Genomic DNA, 16,527 nt, shown 5'->3' with positions numbered 1-16,527 from the left:
AGGAAGCTATCTTACACCAAATCAGACCTCTATGTTTTCTCAGCCTTACCTGGCGATGTGCACATGGAGGAACCAGACCTGACACTCACATAAAAGAAAAACCTAATTTGCTTTATTAAATTTATGTACCACCCTTCATCCGAGGATCATAGGGCGGTTTCCAGTATAAAAAGCACAAAAATGGACAGCGTGCAAAGCAAAGAAAATAGTAAAACACAAACACACACACAGACACACACCCCAGTTTTAAAGGCCAGCTTGATTTGCCAAAGGCCTGGGAGAAGAGGGGTGTTTTTACCTGGCACCCAAAGGTATGCAATGAAGGCGCCAGGCGAGCCTCCCTGGAGAAAGCATTCCACACATAGGGAGCCACCACAGAAAAGGCTCCTTCTTATGTCGCCACCCTCCCGGCCTCTTGTGGAGGGGCAAACATAAAGAAGGGCCTCAGATGATGATAGAAGGCTCCAGGTCGGTTCATATGGGGAGAGGTGCTCCTTGAGAGATTGCGGCCCTGAGCCGTTTATGGCTTTATAGATCAAAACCAGGGCTTTGAATTGGGCCCAGAAACTAATTAGCAGCCAGTGCAGATGGGCCAGGTTTGGTGCCATATGCTCAAAACATCTTGTCCCATTGAACAAGCAGGCTGCTGAATTCTGCACCAGCTAAAGTTTTCAAAGCGTCTTCAGAGGCAGCCCCACATATAACATTTTGCAGTAATCTAACCTAGAGGTTACCAAGGAAACCGTTACTTCCTGCAGAAATGTCATAACTTTTCATACCACAAATGCTTTCTGTAACTGCTCTCTTCCTGAACTAAGCTGAGCTCATAGTCTGAGTGAAGCGGCCAACCCACACACGAGAATGTTCCTAGAGGCGGCTACACCTTCTGTTCGTAATTATGGGGATTTTAATGAACTGGATATTAAGCACAGTAAGGAAAAGTATATTTTAAACACTACGAAGGGACTTTGTCGCTCTGCTGTTCCAATGGATTTTATTTTTGCTACCAATTTTATTGTTTTAATTATTATTTGCATTCTTTGTTGCTTTTGTAAGCCACCTGGGATAAGCTGTTATGAAGGCTGTATATCAATGTGTTGCTTAAATAAATAAAATAATCTTAGTTACTGATTTGGAATTTTGATTGGTAATTATAGGCAGTTTTCATAACGGTAGTAGTAGTAGTAATGAATTGTTTAAAAAAATAGTGTAACCCCCTGTAACGGATGTGGCTGGTAATTTGGGACAAAATTCAACTCCAGGTGCACCTTTCATTGCAGAATTTACACACAAGTTGACCTATTAACATAGTCCTTCTGCGACATTGCCACCTGTGCAATAATAAACAATGTCCTCCAATTTCAGTCACTTTTTATTTATCGTTTTCTTTCTATCATATAAGCGAAACTGCTTAGACACAAAATATCCCAATATTTTTGCTACTGAAGTGCTTTTTTGTCACAACCAGTGGAAAGTATTGAGGTAAAAAAAAAGTCTGATGGGAGTTTTTCAAACAAAACTAATCCAAAGAGACAGTTTTAGAGTCCTTCTGACATGAATTTGCTTTGGGATATTTTACTACTCTGACATACATTGGAATTTGGCTTGGGGTAGTCTATTGTCTAAAAATATATACGCAAGTTTCTTCGTGCTGTTTCTAGTTATGTAGGTTTTCCATAAATATTCTTATGCAAATTACAGTACTTTGCAGCCTTAACAGGAATGAAATGTTGTGTTATTTAGACATTTTTACTGGGCTACTTGTAGAAAATTAAATATGATGTTGTTGTTGTTGCTGCTGCTGTTGTTGTTATTTAAATTTGTATACCACCCTACATCCGTAGATCTCAGGGCAGTTCACCACACAAAAATCAAAAGATAAAAAACAAATTTCAACTTTGAGACTGTCAGGTTTGCCTAATATTGTACTGTATATGCAATTGGCATCCATTCATTGCTAGTCATAAGCTTGTCCAATGGTTAGGGATTAAAAATGCATACATTAACTAGGCAAATTTTACAACAACCCTGTAAAGTAAGCCAGTAGTTCCCAATTAGCTACTGCGAACCCCGTTTTTCAATAGCCAAACCATGGAACACATACTTTTGAAAATGTTGCAGTTGGGAGCCAAGGAGGTAGACCTATATCATCCCACTATTGAAGATAGAGGACTGGGGAGTGGGACGGGAATGAGAAATAATGGGTTACTTAAGGTTGCCATACTGTACACATTTACCTGGGAGTAAGTCCCAGGTGTTTGTTTCTTAATAGAACATGTACAGGATTTCACTGGAGTTGGTGGGAGTTGGAATCCAGGAACATCTGCAGGGCCACAGGTTCCTGCCTCCTGCTCTAAGAGTGACACAGGTAAAAGTAAAGGGACCCATGACCATGAGGTCCAGTCACGGACGACTCTGGGGTTGCGGTGCTCATCTCGCTTTATTGGCCGAGGGAGAAGGCGTACAGCTTCCGGGTCATGCGGCCAGCATGACTAAGCCGCTTCTCGTGAGCCAGAGCAGTGCATGGAAACGGCATTTACCTTCCCGCTGGAGCAGTACCTATTTATCTACTTGCACTTTGACATGCTTTCGAACTGCTAGGTTGGCAGGAGCAGGGACCGAGCAACAGGAGCTCACCCCATCGCAAGGATTTGAACCGCCGACTTTCTGATCGGCAGGTCCTAGGCTCTGTGGTTTAACCCGCAGCACCACCCGCGTCCCATGTAAGAGTGACATAAATGCTAATAATTATTACCATGAATCACAGCCCCCACTTTGCACCCCACTCATAAATGATGGGAAATTTCACTGAGCAATCAAAATGTGAGTTGGACTTGCAATTGTGTCACCTATCAAACTTAGTTGTACAAAAGTTTCTGTTCTGGCACCATGGCAAACAGAAATGTGGAAGAAAACAAGACAGGCTATTAGTGCCTCTTGCAAATGAATTAGGTGTGTCTCTGTTGCTAAACTTATTTTCAAAACCCTAAAGCAAAGCATACAAGCACTGAAAAAAATCTATAAAAATAAGGTCATTTTGACCGGGGAAGCAAGAAAAAAAAACCTTATAATTATTGTAACAGACGGTGATGAATCATGCCTAAGCACATCCTCCCATTCCTTTTCAATAGAATGCATTATTAAACAGACAGATTATTTTACAAATGATGCAGCCTTTGCCAAGAAAGTAGAGCTTGTTTTCATATTGAGACATATGATTGGCATCTGGTGAACTAGAGTATAGCAGGAAAAGCCTATACCCATACAATTTGCATGCTCTGGACAGATGTTCTAATGACCACAGGAAGTTGGGAGTGAGGCTAGTGGATAATAATAATAATAATAATAATAATAATAATAATAATAATAATACCCTACCCATTTGGCTGGGTTGCCCCATGCATTCCTTGTACAAGCCACATCAACTGATTTGGGACTGGAAACTTTCCAAAGAGCATCAATAACGCTGTGTAATACACAAGTAATTTTAAACCATCACTAGCATTAGGATGATCACCTTCCACCAAGTCACATGTACCAAGTATTGAGCAAAGTCTTTCTGAGCAATGAAAAATGCCTGATTAATTAACACAGCCCATAATATGGTTACAGCCTGGATTAGCTCTGCTGAGAAAGATTCCAGATTCATTTCACCCTTTCTACCCAGTTCCAAACCCTCTCCTTGGGAGAACATAGGAGCATGTGCTAGCAACTGCTGGGAGCTGCCTAGAACCTGAGTCCAGCATCATGTCTGGTGGTGGACATGGAGCTGACAGGTGGGTTCTGGCAACTTCAGGACGGCCAGGATTTTTCTAGGTTTTGGTTTTCTCCTGGGATGGCAAACTGCCTTAATGCTGTTTTGGGATCAGTCCAGGTTTTGAAGCTTCTACCTTTCCCATCCCCACAGTTAGGAGAAGAATAATCAGCATCAGTACTAGAGGACCTGCTTCATAGAAGGTCCCAGGTCCTGCCTCTGATATCACAAGATAAAAAGATCTCGTAGCTAGGGTGGGAGAGGAAGAAAGAAAGAAAAATATCCTCAAAGCAGCTTTTGGTTAAGATGGTTCTTTATGCTTCTCCAGAAAATATGAAGACCCAATGTGACGTAGATTTGCATAAAAATGCATCTGCTGATTTCTACATATGTGGACAAAACAGTGCCATAATTTAAATAGAAATACAATGCACTCTAATGGGGGAAGATTGTGATCAGGGGCCATGTCTTCCTGCTCAGTTTGCTGCCCGTGTACCTAACAATAGATAGGCAGCTTCGAGGTCTCTTGAATGTATGCTTGCCCCTCCCCACATTCAAATAAGTGATGATGAATAAATTATATAGCTTGGATAATTCAACAAAATTTGGCTGATTGGTTCATACATACAGCACAGAATTCTGTGCGAAATCACAACCCTAACCCCAAAGGTTCCAGTGGGAAAAGAAGTATATTCAAAACTACTTTTATTTGCAATTCAAGCAAACACTGAATCATAACTATGTAGTCATGAAGTTGTGGACCTTGTACTGACAAGCTTTTCCATGGTTGCTGGCACTGTGATCTGCTGTATTAATATATTAAGGCTGCATGCTAGCACATTTATGGGAAGCCAACAGAAATTAGTTCCAAATGAATGTCTAGGGTCAGGTCAGAATAAATTTTGATCAGGCACATAATGTTAAGCTACAGCATGTTATCAGCATGTTATCAAGTATCAAATATAACAAGCCACTTTATTTGTCTCCAGTCTGTTGTTTCAAACCAAAGGTCTTCCGTGCAATTGAATGTTTGTTTATTGTTCGAATGTGCCAAGTGCACTGTTTTATGGGGCTGGGTGGGATGCAATCAGGAACAGCGACAAAAACAACTTTGGAACACTTGTACAAGAACTCCAATTTCCCTTGGACAATTTTCAGGCAACAAAGAAGGAAACATATGATGCAGTGCCCTGCTGACTTTTTGTCAGGTTCAACTCTGGAAATACTGCATAAACGCCTTACATTTAAAGCATATTCCCTGCTCCCATAGAATCCTGGGAACTGTAGTTTTCTAAGAGTATGGGAAATTGTAGCTCCATGGGGGGTAAAGCACAGTTCCCAGGATTCTTGGGAGCAGGGTGCTTTAAATGTATGAGTTTGCAGTCCTGAGGGTTACCATGTCAGAGGAGCACAAATGTTCCAGAAATATACTATTTGTACTGCGGGTTAAACCACAGAGCCTAGGACTTGCTGATTAGAAGGTCGGCGGTTCGAATCCCCATGACAGGGTGAGCTCCCGTTGCTTGGTCCCTGCTCCTGCCAACCTAGCAGTTCGAAAGCACGTCAAAGTGCAAGTAGATAAATAGGTACCGCTCCGGCGGGAAGGTAAACGGTGTTTCCGTGCACTGCTCTAGTTTCGCCAGAAGCGGCTTAGTCATGCTGGCCACATGACCTGGAAGCTGTACGCCTTCTCCCTCGGCCAATAAAGCGAGATGAGCGCCGCAACCCCAGAGTCAGTCACGACTGGACCTAATGGTCAGGGGTCCCTTTACGTTTAACATATGCATTATCAATTAAATATCTGGCATGTGGCCCCTTTAAGAGAAATGCCACCCACAGAAATGCCAAAGATAAAAAAGACTTAGAAGAGCAGGTGTACATGCTATTGAAAGACCTCAACGCAATCACAAACAAACCCGGAAGAAACTAGTCACAAAACAGAGAGAGGCAGGATATTGTCTGCCTTAAAGAAACCATAAGTGTGGGGTGGTCTACTGTATTTCTGGAATGATAAGATAGAGCTAACAGTAGAAAATGGTCTGATTCTGAAAGGGGAAAGGATTGTGACCTCAAAGGCAATGTGTCCAGAGATACTGGAACATGAAGAAGACCTTGGTATTGTGAAAATGAAGGCCAAGGCACACCTTCTACTGACCTAATGTACAAAGAGAGGAGATGGTCGAAACCTGTAACACTTGTGCAAAACATCAAAAACACAAAAAAGAACACATGATAACTAGGAAGGTACCCAGCAGAGCCTGGCAGCAACTGGTTACAGATTTATTTGAACTGGAAGGAAAACGTAACGAACTTAAAGTCAATTTGAAGTAACAGAATTGAAAAACACCTCATCCGGAGCTATAATAACCCACCCAAAGATAGTACTGTCAAGGCATGACATTTGTGATGAATTAATATCTGACAATGGATCCCAATATACATCTGAATAAGCCCGTAAATTTGCAAAAAGGTGGGATGTAGCTCACATTACCCACCAATCAATAGTCTAACATATTTCAGTGGACATACATTCCAATTATCTGACACATTCCTTTTTTCCATACCCAACACCTGTGCAAAAGGGTGCAAAAAAAAAATAATGCAAATTTTCTCTACCACGGAGCTATGCCCTTCCCTATTTACAATGACTAACAAATTGCCCTCGGGGCCAAAGGAAACATGACGTTAATTGCATGGCTGTAATTAATGTGTATGTGTGGTTTACCCCCAGGGAAGCCTGAGCATCTAGAGGACTGGCTGGGGAATTTGTGCTCTCCTTGCCATACAGTGGTACCTCGGGTTAAGTACTTAATTCGTTCCAGAGGTCCGTTCTTAACCTGAAACTGTTCTTAACCTGAAGCACCACTTTAGCTAATGGGGCCTGCTGCTGCTGCCGCGCCGCCAGAGCACGATTTCTGTTCTCATCCTGAAGCAAAGTTCTTAACCCGAGGTACTATTTCTGGGTTAGCGGAGTCTGTAACCTGAAGCGTATGTAACCTGAAGCGTATGTAACCCGAGGTACCACTGTATTCCCCTTCCAAACCTGTGAAGCTGCTGTTTGCATTTCAAGGGAAACCCCCATTGGTGACTGATCCAGTCTGGGCCCTAGTTACTTATGTTCCTTCCCTAGTTTTTCCCTGCTTCCCCACCCCCTGCAACACACACATTTCTTTTTCTTTGTCAATGTATGAGGGGAGGTTAGATGACACTGCACTGAAGCAAGAATTACCCCACACTTTACAATGCATTTTCCCCATTGCTTTAAAAAAAAAAAACCACTAAAAGCCTTTAGTGCCATAATTTCAAATCAACATAATACCATAAGAAGGTAAAAGTCTGCTGGGTCAATCCGGCATTCTGTTCTCACAGTGGGCAGTGAGGAAGTTGAATTTTATCTCACAACTTTAGCCAGTTGGCCATGGGAAGCCCACATGCCGGACATGAGTCCAATAGCACCAACAACTCCCAACTGTGTAGGAAGAACACAACCACTGTCCATATCCTTCGTGAATCTGTTTAATTCTCTTATAAGAAGAACCACCAAGCAAGCAGGCCCAACACTCAGTCGTTTTGCTTTCCAAGTGTGACACATAGTGCATCGGCTTAAATGCCGGCTTCTCCGATGTGCATAACGTACAAGCAAGTTTGGTATCTGTTGTAGCTAGTGGCCCTGGACCCCAACTGTGGAACAAGATGGGACTAGATGTTCATTTCTCCAGAACAACACCCTTCTGTAGTCATGAGAGGTTGCTGAGATTCTCTCCCTCTCTGTGTTGGGATGTGTGTGTGTGTGGCTTTGTGGTAGAAAGTTAGCACTTGCATGGCATTCTTGGTCATGCCACAACAGGATACAGGGGGAGAGACCATCTTCTAGGGAGGTAGGGCATAAACAGCTAGAGCTGTAGAGCCTAGCGCCCCAGGATACTACATAAAGCCCAAGTGGTTGAGAGGCCTCGTGATTCATTCTCCACCCTGAATCATCCCTCTCCCCCACAAAAAAGAACAGAAAGAAATAAGATTTAAACTGGGGTGGGGAGGGGAGAAAACACCAACCAACACCCCACAGGATAAATATATTTTTGTAAAAAATGGTAAAGGACATACCGTTCTGTTTGTGGAAAGGACTTCTTGACCTGTAATGGCTTAGAAAACTGGCTGTGGGTTTTGAGGTATGCCTGAGGTTGCCAACCTATTTATTAAAACTTCTGATGAATGCACACACAAAAATCATCCAAGGCAAAAAAAAAAAAACTTAACCCACAAAATGCCTCATCCCTAAATAATAACCTGGGCTGGGACAAAAAAGCTCTATATCAATGCTGTGTTTCACCTAGATAGCAATCTTTATAATGACCCTGTAAAATTAGCTTGACTCTTGCCGCAAGGGTAAATTGTGTGATAGTTAGGCTGAGCGGGAAGCTGCAGGTTACTGGCTAGCCTAAGGCCACCCACCAAGTGTGAGACTGAGCTAAGGGCAAATTTAGACATGACAGCAGCTGGTCTGCCCAAATCACATATAAAGCAGGGTGGGTTTTTTCCAGCCGGAACTCACCAGAATGTTCTGGCACCTCTTAGGTGGGCACCATTGCCATTATAAGAGAACAAGGGAGGTGTTCATGGTGAGAGCCAAACATCTCTTTTTATAGAAAAATAGCACTGGGTATAACCTAATTTTAGAGCCAAAAGGGCACACAGATGGGGTTCACTAAATCTTCCCCTGCCTGTGGCTACCCTACTTGCAGTCTGCTCTCAGTGAGTCCCTTTTCTCCTCAGAAGTAAGATTGGCTGCAGAGAATAACTTGAGGGGAGAGGTTAAGAGGGTAGTTTAGGAAGGACTAGACTCTCTCACCAGCATGTGCCAAAGGCTCTAAAAGTGAGACCACAGCCCTTATTTTATGCATGATCATGGCAGACTGTACTGCATGTTATTCTGCCCCTGTACTTGGAACCAAAGTTCCCAAACTCCCCCCACCTCCACAAGGACCACTTGAAAATAATTTATTTTATTTATTAGATTTATATGCCAACCTTCATTGTCAGATCTCTGGGCAGTTCACAGACTAAAATACAGGTGGGTGGGGTGCAAAAGAATTAAGACCTTTTGGGAACTTATACACAATGAATTTTTTAAAAACTGTTCAAAATAAAGTTTAATAAAAAAAAAAAACCTGAAGCCTTCTTATTAGGTATAATGGCATCAAACATCCCAAGGGAGAAAAGAAGGATCTTTTTGTATGCAACAACAGCAGCGAGGATGCTGATTGCCAGGGGATGGAAAGGAGATAAAACTCCACCAAAAGAGGAATGGCAAGGGAAAATGCTTGAATACATGGAACTAGCATATATGATGGAAAAGATCACAGATCGTTCAACCCAAAAGTTCAAAAGGGAATGGGAAAGCTATAGAAAATATTTAATAGAACAGTGTCCCCATATAAAAACTTTAGAATGCTTCGAATAACTCTCGGAACTGATTAAGGTATAATGAAGTCAAACAAGATTTAATAAGGATAAAGTTTATTGAAAAAGAGAGGCAAGTAATTAAGAAAACAAAGAACTCATATCAAGGAAGTCGGAAGTTGATGGAACATTTTTGTAAATTTGTGATGCATTGTTCTATTGGGTTTTTTTGTTTGTAAGAGATGTATTGTGTTTCTTTGGTTTCTTTTCTTTTTTTCTTTTTTCAAGCTTTTGTTGTGTAAGTTTCGATTTTAAAGCAATAAATTAATTATTTTTTTAAAAAGTAAATAAGTAAAACAAAACAGCAAAACAAGACCCGCCCCCTTCCCATAGACAGATTTAAAAGGCATTGAACAAACGGGGGGCCACCACAGAGAAGGCTCATGCACGTGTTGGCACCCTCTGGACTTCACAAGGAGGGGACACATGAAGAAGGGCCTCAGATGATTACAGCACTGGATAGCTCAGTTGGTTAGATCATGGTGCTGAGAACACCAAGGTTGCAGGTTCAATCCCCACATAGGACAGCTGCATATTCCTGCATTGCAGGGGGTCGATGATCCTCAGGGTCCCTTGCAACTCTATGCTTCTATGATGAACGCAGAGTATGGGATGGTTTACACCGGCGAAGGCAGGTATTGTAGTCCTGAGCTGTTTAAGGCTTTATGTGTCAAAACCAGCACTTTGAATTGGGTCCGGAAGCTAATTGACAGAGGGTCTTGATGGACCCCCTTAATGACTTTCCTGCCTGTTGCAGCAATTATAATTCCACAGAATCCAAATGGCAGAACACAACATAAGAAAGAAAAGAAGCAACAAGAATAGAATTAACAATAGGTACAATATTTAATGTGACCAGTGTGCCATCTCTCACCTTCAGCGTCAAATCCACAGACATGTTGTGGATCACATAAATGAAGCTTACACACTACTGGTGGTCGATGGACAACTGTTTGGGAACCCCTGTAATCGGATATGCAGTTTCTTAACTAAGGCTGAAAGAGAATCTGCAATTTGCCCAAAGCCAGAAAGGAGCCCAAGACTGAGATTTGATACCAATTCTCCTGCATCCAAGGCTCCTATATCTCTCCACTGGACAAAACCACCCCCCACTCTAACAGCCACTCCTAGCAATTACATTCAACGTGAATATTAAGGTTTTGAAGCTGCAGCAGCAGGCAGCAACATGCTAATTTTAATTAATCGAAGCGCCAACATGTCCATTTTAATTTATGTGCAGCATCTCTTCTAAACAAAACAGAGATGGAAATTTTACAGCACAATTGTATGGGTACTTACTCAGAAGTAAGTCCCACTGCATTCAGTGGATCTTACTCCTCGGTAACTGTATATAGGATTGTAGCCTTAGCATTTATCTCTGTAAAAAGAAAGGATGGCTTGCTCGTGTTGTGAAAGCAGAAGAAAGCATGCTGTTTTCTTCTGAGCTATTGTTTTCACTCACAAACACATTTGGCTAATTTAATTAGATCCATATGGTTAATGAATTGAGACAGTGGCGGGAAACCCGGGGCCTTGCAGATGTTGCTGGACTGTAATTCCCGTTGTCCCTGACAACCATCCTTGCTGGATGAGGCTGATGGGAGATGGAGTGCATAGTTCTCTCGCCAGTCACCAGTGAACCAGAAGTACTTCAGCTGGGTGACACCCCTGCTTTAAAGGTTTGAGATGACTGTGATGGTTTAACATGCCACATGTACCACTAAGAGGTTAGCCAGCTTTTGTATAGTGTGGCAGCCATGGGTGAAAATGTGTGAACAGCACAGCGTGTTGAATGAATTACGTGCAGTCTGGCAAGGGACTGGGACTAACTACTTGAATTGTACGCTCCCGGCCGACTGGATGCTGGGCTCAGGAGACGGCCAGGCTAAAAAGATGGAGGGAGGGCCTGCCTCCCTCAAGTCTGCTCCCCATGCCTCCCCCTCCCCCCGGCTGCCACGGATTGGCCAATTTGAATGGATGGGTTTGGCGGGAGCCTGTGAGCCTCCACAGTGGCTGAGGGGGATGGGGAACAAGCAAAGATGGCACGGCGCATCCGGGAGCGAAAGGAGGCACCTCATGGGGCCAGACTGCCACTCACCAGGAAGGACGGTAAGCAGCCATTGTGTTCCCTGAACCCTAAGCAACATGCTGGAGGTTGCTTTTTCTTTATGTTCTGCCTACCAAAAGTGCCTATTGTCTTCGGCCACATGTAGTCATAGAACTGTAGAGTTGGAAGGGACCCCAAGGAACATCTAGTCCAACCCCCTGCAATGCAGGGATCTCAGCTAAAGCATCCATGACAGATGGCCATCCAACCTCTGCTTGAAAACCTGCAAGGAAGGAGAGTCCACAACCTCCTGAGGCAGACTGTTCCACTGTCAAACAGCTCTTACTGTCAGAAAGTTTTTCCTGATATTTAGTCAGAATCTCCTTTCTCGTAACTTGAAGCCTATGGTTCAAGTCTTATCCTCGAGAGCAGGAGAAAACATCCACACCATGCATTTAAAGCACTGATACTACTTTAAACAGTCGTGACTTTCTCCCCAAAGAATTATGGGAGATGTGGTAGTAGTAGTAATAGTAATAGTAATAGTGATAATACAGTGGTACCTCGGGTTAAGTACTTAATTCGTTCCGAAGGTCTGTTCTTAATCTGAAACTGTTCTTAACCTGAAGCACCACTTTAGCTAATGGGGCCTCCTGCTGCCGCCACACCGCCGGAGCACAATTTCTGTTCTCATCCTGAAGCAAAGTTCTTAACCTGAAGCACTATTTCTGGGTTAGCGGAGTCCGTAACCTGAAGCATATGTAACCTGAAGCGTATGTAAGCTGAGGTACCACTGTAATAATAATACTAATACTTTTATTATTTATGCCCTACTCATCTGGCTGGGTTTCCGCAGCTACTCTGGGTGGCTTACAGCATATATAAAAAATTGTAAAACACCAGACCTTAAAAATTTCCCAATACAGGGCTGCCACTATGGGGGCTGAGAGTTGTTAGGAGACCAGCCCCCTCCATTCCCCTCATACAGCTCCCATTCCCAAAGTTCCCTGTGATAAGGGATTGCTAAATCACTCTGAGAATTGTAGTTCTAGGAGGGGAATAGGGGTTTCCAGTATGTTCTGGGGGAAGCTGTGACTTTTGAAAGTGGTGCCATAGTGATTAAAATGCATGATGTTAAATGTAACCTTGGTTACGTTCTTGGGTTCTGAAAATAACCAGAGGCCCCAAGGCCAGAACCTCTCTTCATTAATTAAGCAAAAAATCCACTATAAGTCCTCCAAATTCACTGCTGCTTCCTAGGGAAGCCTTTTTAGCAACCGAGAGACATGTTAGGGAAGAACAGCCTCATGGGTATAAGAAATGAGCTTTAAACTGGGGGAGAGAGAGAGAGAATGAAAGAGAGAGGACAAAAATTACATAAACAGAGGAAAGAACGAAACAGCATTCTGGAGAGACAGCATGTACAGCACAACTTGTTGCCTCACAGACCACAGCTCAGCACCTTGTGTTGTCCATTAGCAGCAGAACTGGCCAGAGAGTTCTAGTACCAAACACAGCAAGAAAATACAGTCTGAAGGGGGTGGTTACAGAGCAGGCGCCAAAAGAAAATCATTCCATGAATAAGTGCCGACCTGCTATAGTTTGAGCCTAGTTTGAGGCTGCGTTAAAGATTAAGTGCCTTACGTTTATCTTTAATGATTAACTATTCATTCATGGTGAATGAACTGCAGTTTTACACTGCCGGTTTTTTGTGCCAAGTACAATATTTCAAATCCATCACATATAATGAAAGGCAAACAAAGATGAAATCATCATCAGAATACCAAAGTTAGCAACTTTTCATACCTGAACATGGAATTGAGGCACAGTTCCTTATAGATCCTCCTTATTTTTACAAGGGACTCCATCAAATCCACCACAAAATCATCTGTCCACAGATATGTTCCACAATTTGTTGATGCTTTCGTTGTTATCCTATGTAAAAAAACAAAAAACCATGAGGATCTATGAGGATTTGTACCTTGGGTTAATGCTTTCATGGTGCTGGCAAGTACCAGATCCACTGTGCAGTCTACCAATGTAAGCTTGAATTAGATGGTGGTTTGGGGAGACCCAATAGCAAAATCAATAGGATGAATTAATTTTGCTGGATCTGACTTTTACTCACTTCCCACAGAAAAGAAGAGCATGCAGGTGTTTGTGTGTGTACTGGCATGTGTGCACATGCTGTGAATCTTTCTATCTGCCTTGCAGAGTGTGGATGAGGTCAGGCTGTCCCAGGGGAGGGAAGCTGGGGTGGTGCTCATGGCTCTCTTTCAAGTTCCTGAATGTGCCCACGGGCCCCCCAAAGTTTGGCAACACCTGGGGCAATACCTCACAAAGCAGAGAGATGAGCCATCTCTTGGACACACACACACACCCATCATTTTTACACTACTGACAACACTAGCATAACATTGCATTTTTGCAGTGCCATGCTGCCAGCAAACAGTGCAACTCATGATAATCACATTGCCAAAAGTAACTGTGCTTGAGGCAGCAACTTGAAAGATCTATCAGAGGATTCCCAGGCCAAACCCAACTTTAATATCACTGGGTCAAAGCAGCACCATCTGTATCTGTGACCTGAAAGAGGCATTTTTGGCCTCAGGGAAGGGAGTAGAGTATGAGGAAATGCAGCTTGCAATAGCTGTTAGCTCTTGAGCGAGAGCCAAACTACCTTCAGATCAGTCCCGTAATTCCTGACTAGTTTAAAATAAATACATAGTTGAAATGTAAAGTGTGGGGTGGGGTGGGATATAGCTGTGTGGCGCCTTCTCAGCATGCCACCTTCACTGGAGTGGTGCAGACCTCTGCTAAACCATTTACAAATGGAGAACCTTTGCTTTTTCTGAAAACTCTGGTCACTGAATGCCACAAAAGCTATACGCTGTTCCCCCAGCTTCTATTTTCACAAATGCAGAGCTAGTTTTGCTGGCTGATACAAATGTTCTTTATCTGTTCTTTCTCCAGCACACAATACTTTCACAGCTTCCCCCACCATTGTTTCTTCTCCCCCCACCCCCACCCTGGCCAATTACATGGCGGGGGCGGCGGCAAAGGATGGAGTTAGATAGCAGCGTTTCCCTGTTGCTTTGATGTCCACAGGCATCATCCTCAGCGACTGACCAATGAAAACAAAAGAGGACTCTCTGGGCTGCTGCAACTCCCAGCTATTCTTCTCAGCACCTTTTGATATCCCAAAGGGTCCCGTACCCTGACCTTTGCTCTCCCTCACAAAGATCTCATTGGAAGAGTTGTCAGCCGTGTCAAAAATTCTTTCCAAATTCAGCTATTCAGCAAATGATTTCTTTACTTTTCCCATCATGCCATTCTCTTTTAATGTACTCCTCAAGACTCAAAATGCACCTTCCTTCCTACAAGGGAGAGAACCTGTTTTGGACACACAGTAAACCATTATGGGATGCTTGATTTAAGAGTTTCTAATTTATGCAGGATTTCTTTCTCACTGACACATGCATTCATTATGTCTTTCTTCTCTGCGAGAGACCACCATCGCCATACTCACATTATGCATTCTAACTTCCTGGGATACATTTCTCGATTGCTCCATACATCTGCTTTAATTCACCCGCAGGGGGAGGGGGGTCTCAAAGATGAGAATAATATCTGCAGCTGTTGTGTAATCCTCAGAGGATAAATTACCAGAGTGATAGCCTTGGGGAGGAAGGCATGCTGACCCATGAGGTGGGGGCTGAAAGGAGTTCCAATCATTTGTCCCGAAAACATTGTTGCGGTTTCCCATCTGTGACAACTGACCACTCCTATTTATAAATCTGAGGTTGGGGGTGGGGGCCACAGCTAGTCTTGAGAAGAGACTTAGGTGACAAGGAACTGGACTATGGCTCTTCAAGATTCTCCCTGAAGGATGTTTTGGGGAGACAAAAGGAGAGGATGATCCAATTAAACTTGACTCTGAGAGGCAGTGTGGTATGCTGGAGCATGTGTTTGAACTTGGAGCAGAGAGACCTGAGTTCAAATCTCCCCTTGGCTCCTCTGCTGACCTTGGACTAGGCGCTAAAATGCAGCCTGAGCTATTTCACATGGTTGTTGCATAGTTAAAAAGGTATCAGCTCATGCAAGCTGCTTTGAGCTTCTTGTCGAAATCAGGGATGTTGCTAGACTACAGCTCTCATCATTCCTGGAAATGCTGGCTGGGGGTGATGGGAGTTGTGAGTCCAGCAACATCCGGAAGGCTGCAGATTCCCTGGCCCTGCTATAAAAAAAACAAAAAAATCAGTCTGCCATCCCTTCCACCCAAGTTACCAGAATCTAGAGACTGAGATTCAGGAAAACAGCAGCTGCGGTCTAGGGAGAGATGCTCAGTAAGGAAAATAGCACATATGGAAATGGTTAGCCAATAAAATAGTCCTGATCTGTATCCTGATCTTGTAGTTGGTATACATATTTTTTTCAAAAAACAAAAACATGAGATCCTGTTCATTGGTCTAATATGGTTTTAGGGGACAATAAGGACAAGAGTTACTCAATTCCTCATTTATTCCATTTTATGGCTTTATGCTTTAACTCTGCAGTTCATAAAGTTTGCATCTCCAAAGTTCTTCTTTTTTAAAAAAGTGTTAAATACCAGCAACTCGTAGCAGACTGCCTTCTCCCGTGCAGACTAAGATGAGTTTCAATAAATTCAAAGGTAGCCCTGCTGGTGGTTTATCAACCAGTGACTTGTACCTTAGCTACAACAGGGAAGAGGCCTTTTTCAGTGATAACACCCACCTCCTGGAATGCCCTCCCTTCCTAGGGTAATGTGTAAGGCAGAGGCAGTAATGACCTCTAAAAGCCTCTTAGAAATGCATATATTTGCCCAAGTTTTCTTGGATTCTTAATTTTACATTTCTTTTGGTTTTGTATACTGGTGAGTTTTATTTGTGACACACAATTGTTTGGTTGTTAATTTGTTATTTTTTGGGGGGGGGTTATGTAAACTGTGTGGAGATTTTTTTATTATCTACTGTAGCATTTTTAATAAATAAAAAAATCCCCACATACATACACTTTAGATTTCAGCATGGTAAAGTCATCACAATTGAAGTGATAATTTAATCAAATGCACCCCCATGTGGTAACATCTGAGATTTTTTAAAATTATTATTAATTAAACTTCTATACCGCCCTTCATCTGAAGGTCTACGGGTGGCTTACAATATAAACAGTACACAAAAATAAATGACATAATAACAAACAAAAACAAGTCTGGAGTTCTAAAATACTGGGAGATGTTCTGCTT

General features: G+C 42.8%; 1 protein-coding gene across 12 annotated transcripts in view; it reads right to left on the bottom strand.

The window, feature by feature from the left end:
- Window positions 1-16,527, bottom strand: part of GREB1 (growth regulating estrogen receptor binding 1) — a 110,089-nt gene that overhangs the window by 67,428 nt on the left and 26,134 nt on the right. For 5 of the 12 annotated variants that reach the window (XM_081188938.1, XM_081188942.1, XM_081188943.1 and 2 more), the window contains one exon: window positions 13,068-14,638. The exons of 1 other annotated variant lie outside the window; for it this stretch is intronic. The gene's annotated coding sequence lies outside the window, so the exon portion shown is untranslated. Of the gene's footprint in view, window positions 1-13,067; window positions 16,326-16,527 lie in introns of those variants that run through there. 6 more of the 12 variants (XM_081188948.1, XM_081188950.1, XM_081188951.1 and 3 more) reach the window with 4 other exon arrangements.

This window comes from Podarcis bocagei (assembly GCF_964188305.1).
Source record: "Podarcis bocagei genome assembly, chromosome: 3".
Classification (NCBI taxonomy): domain Eukaryota; kingdom Metazoa; phylum Chordata; class Lepidosauria; order Squamata; family Lacertidae; genus Podarcis; species Podarcis bocagei.
This window is presented reverse-complemented; position numbering and strand designations above follow the sequence as displayed.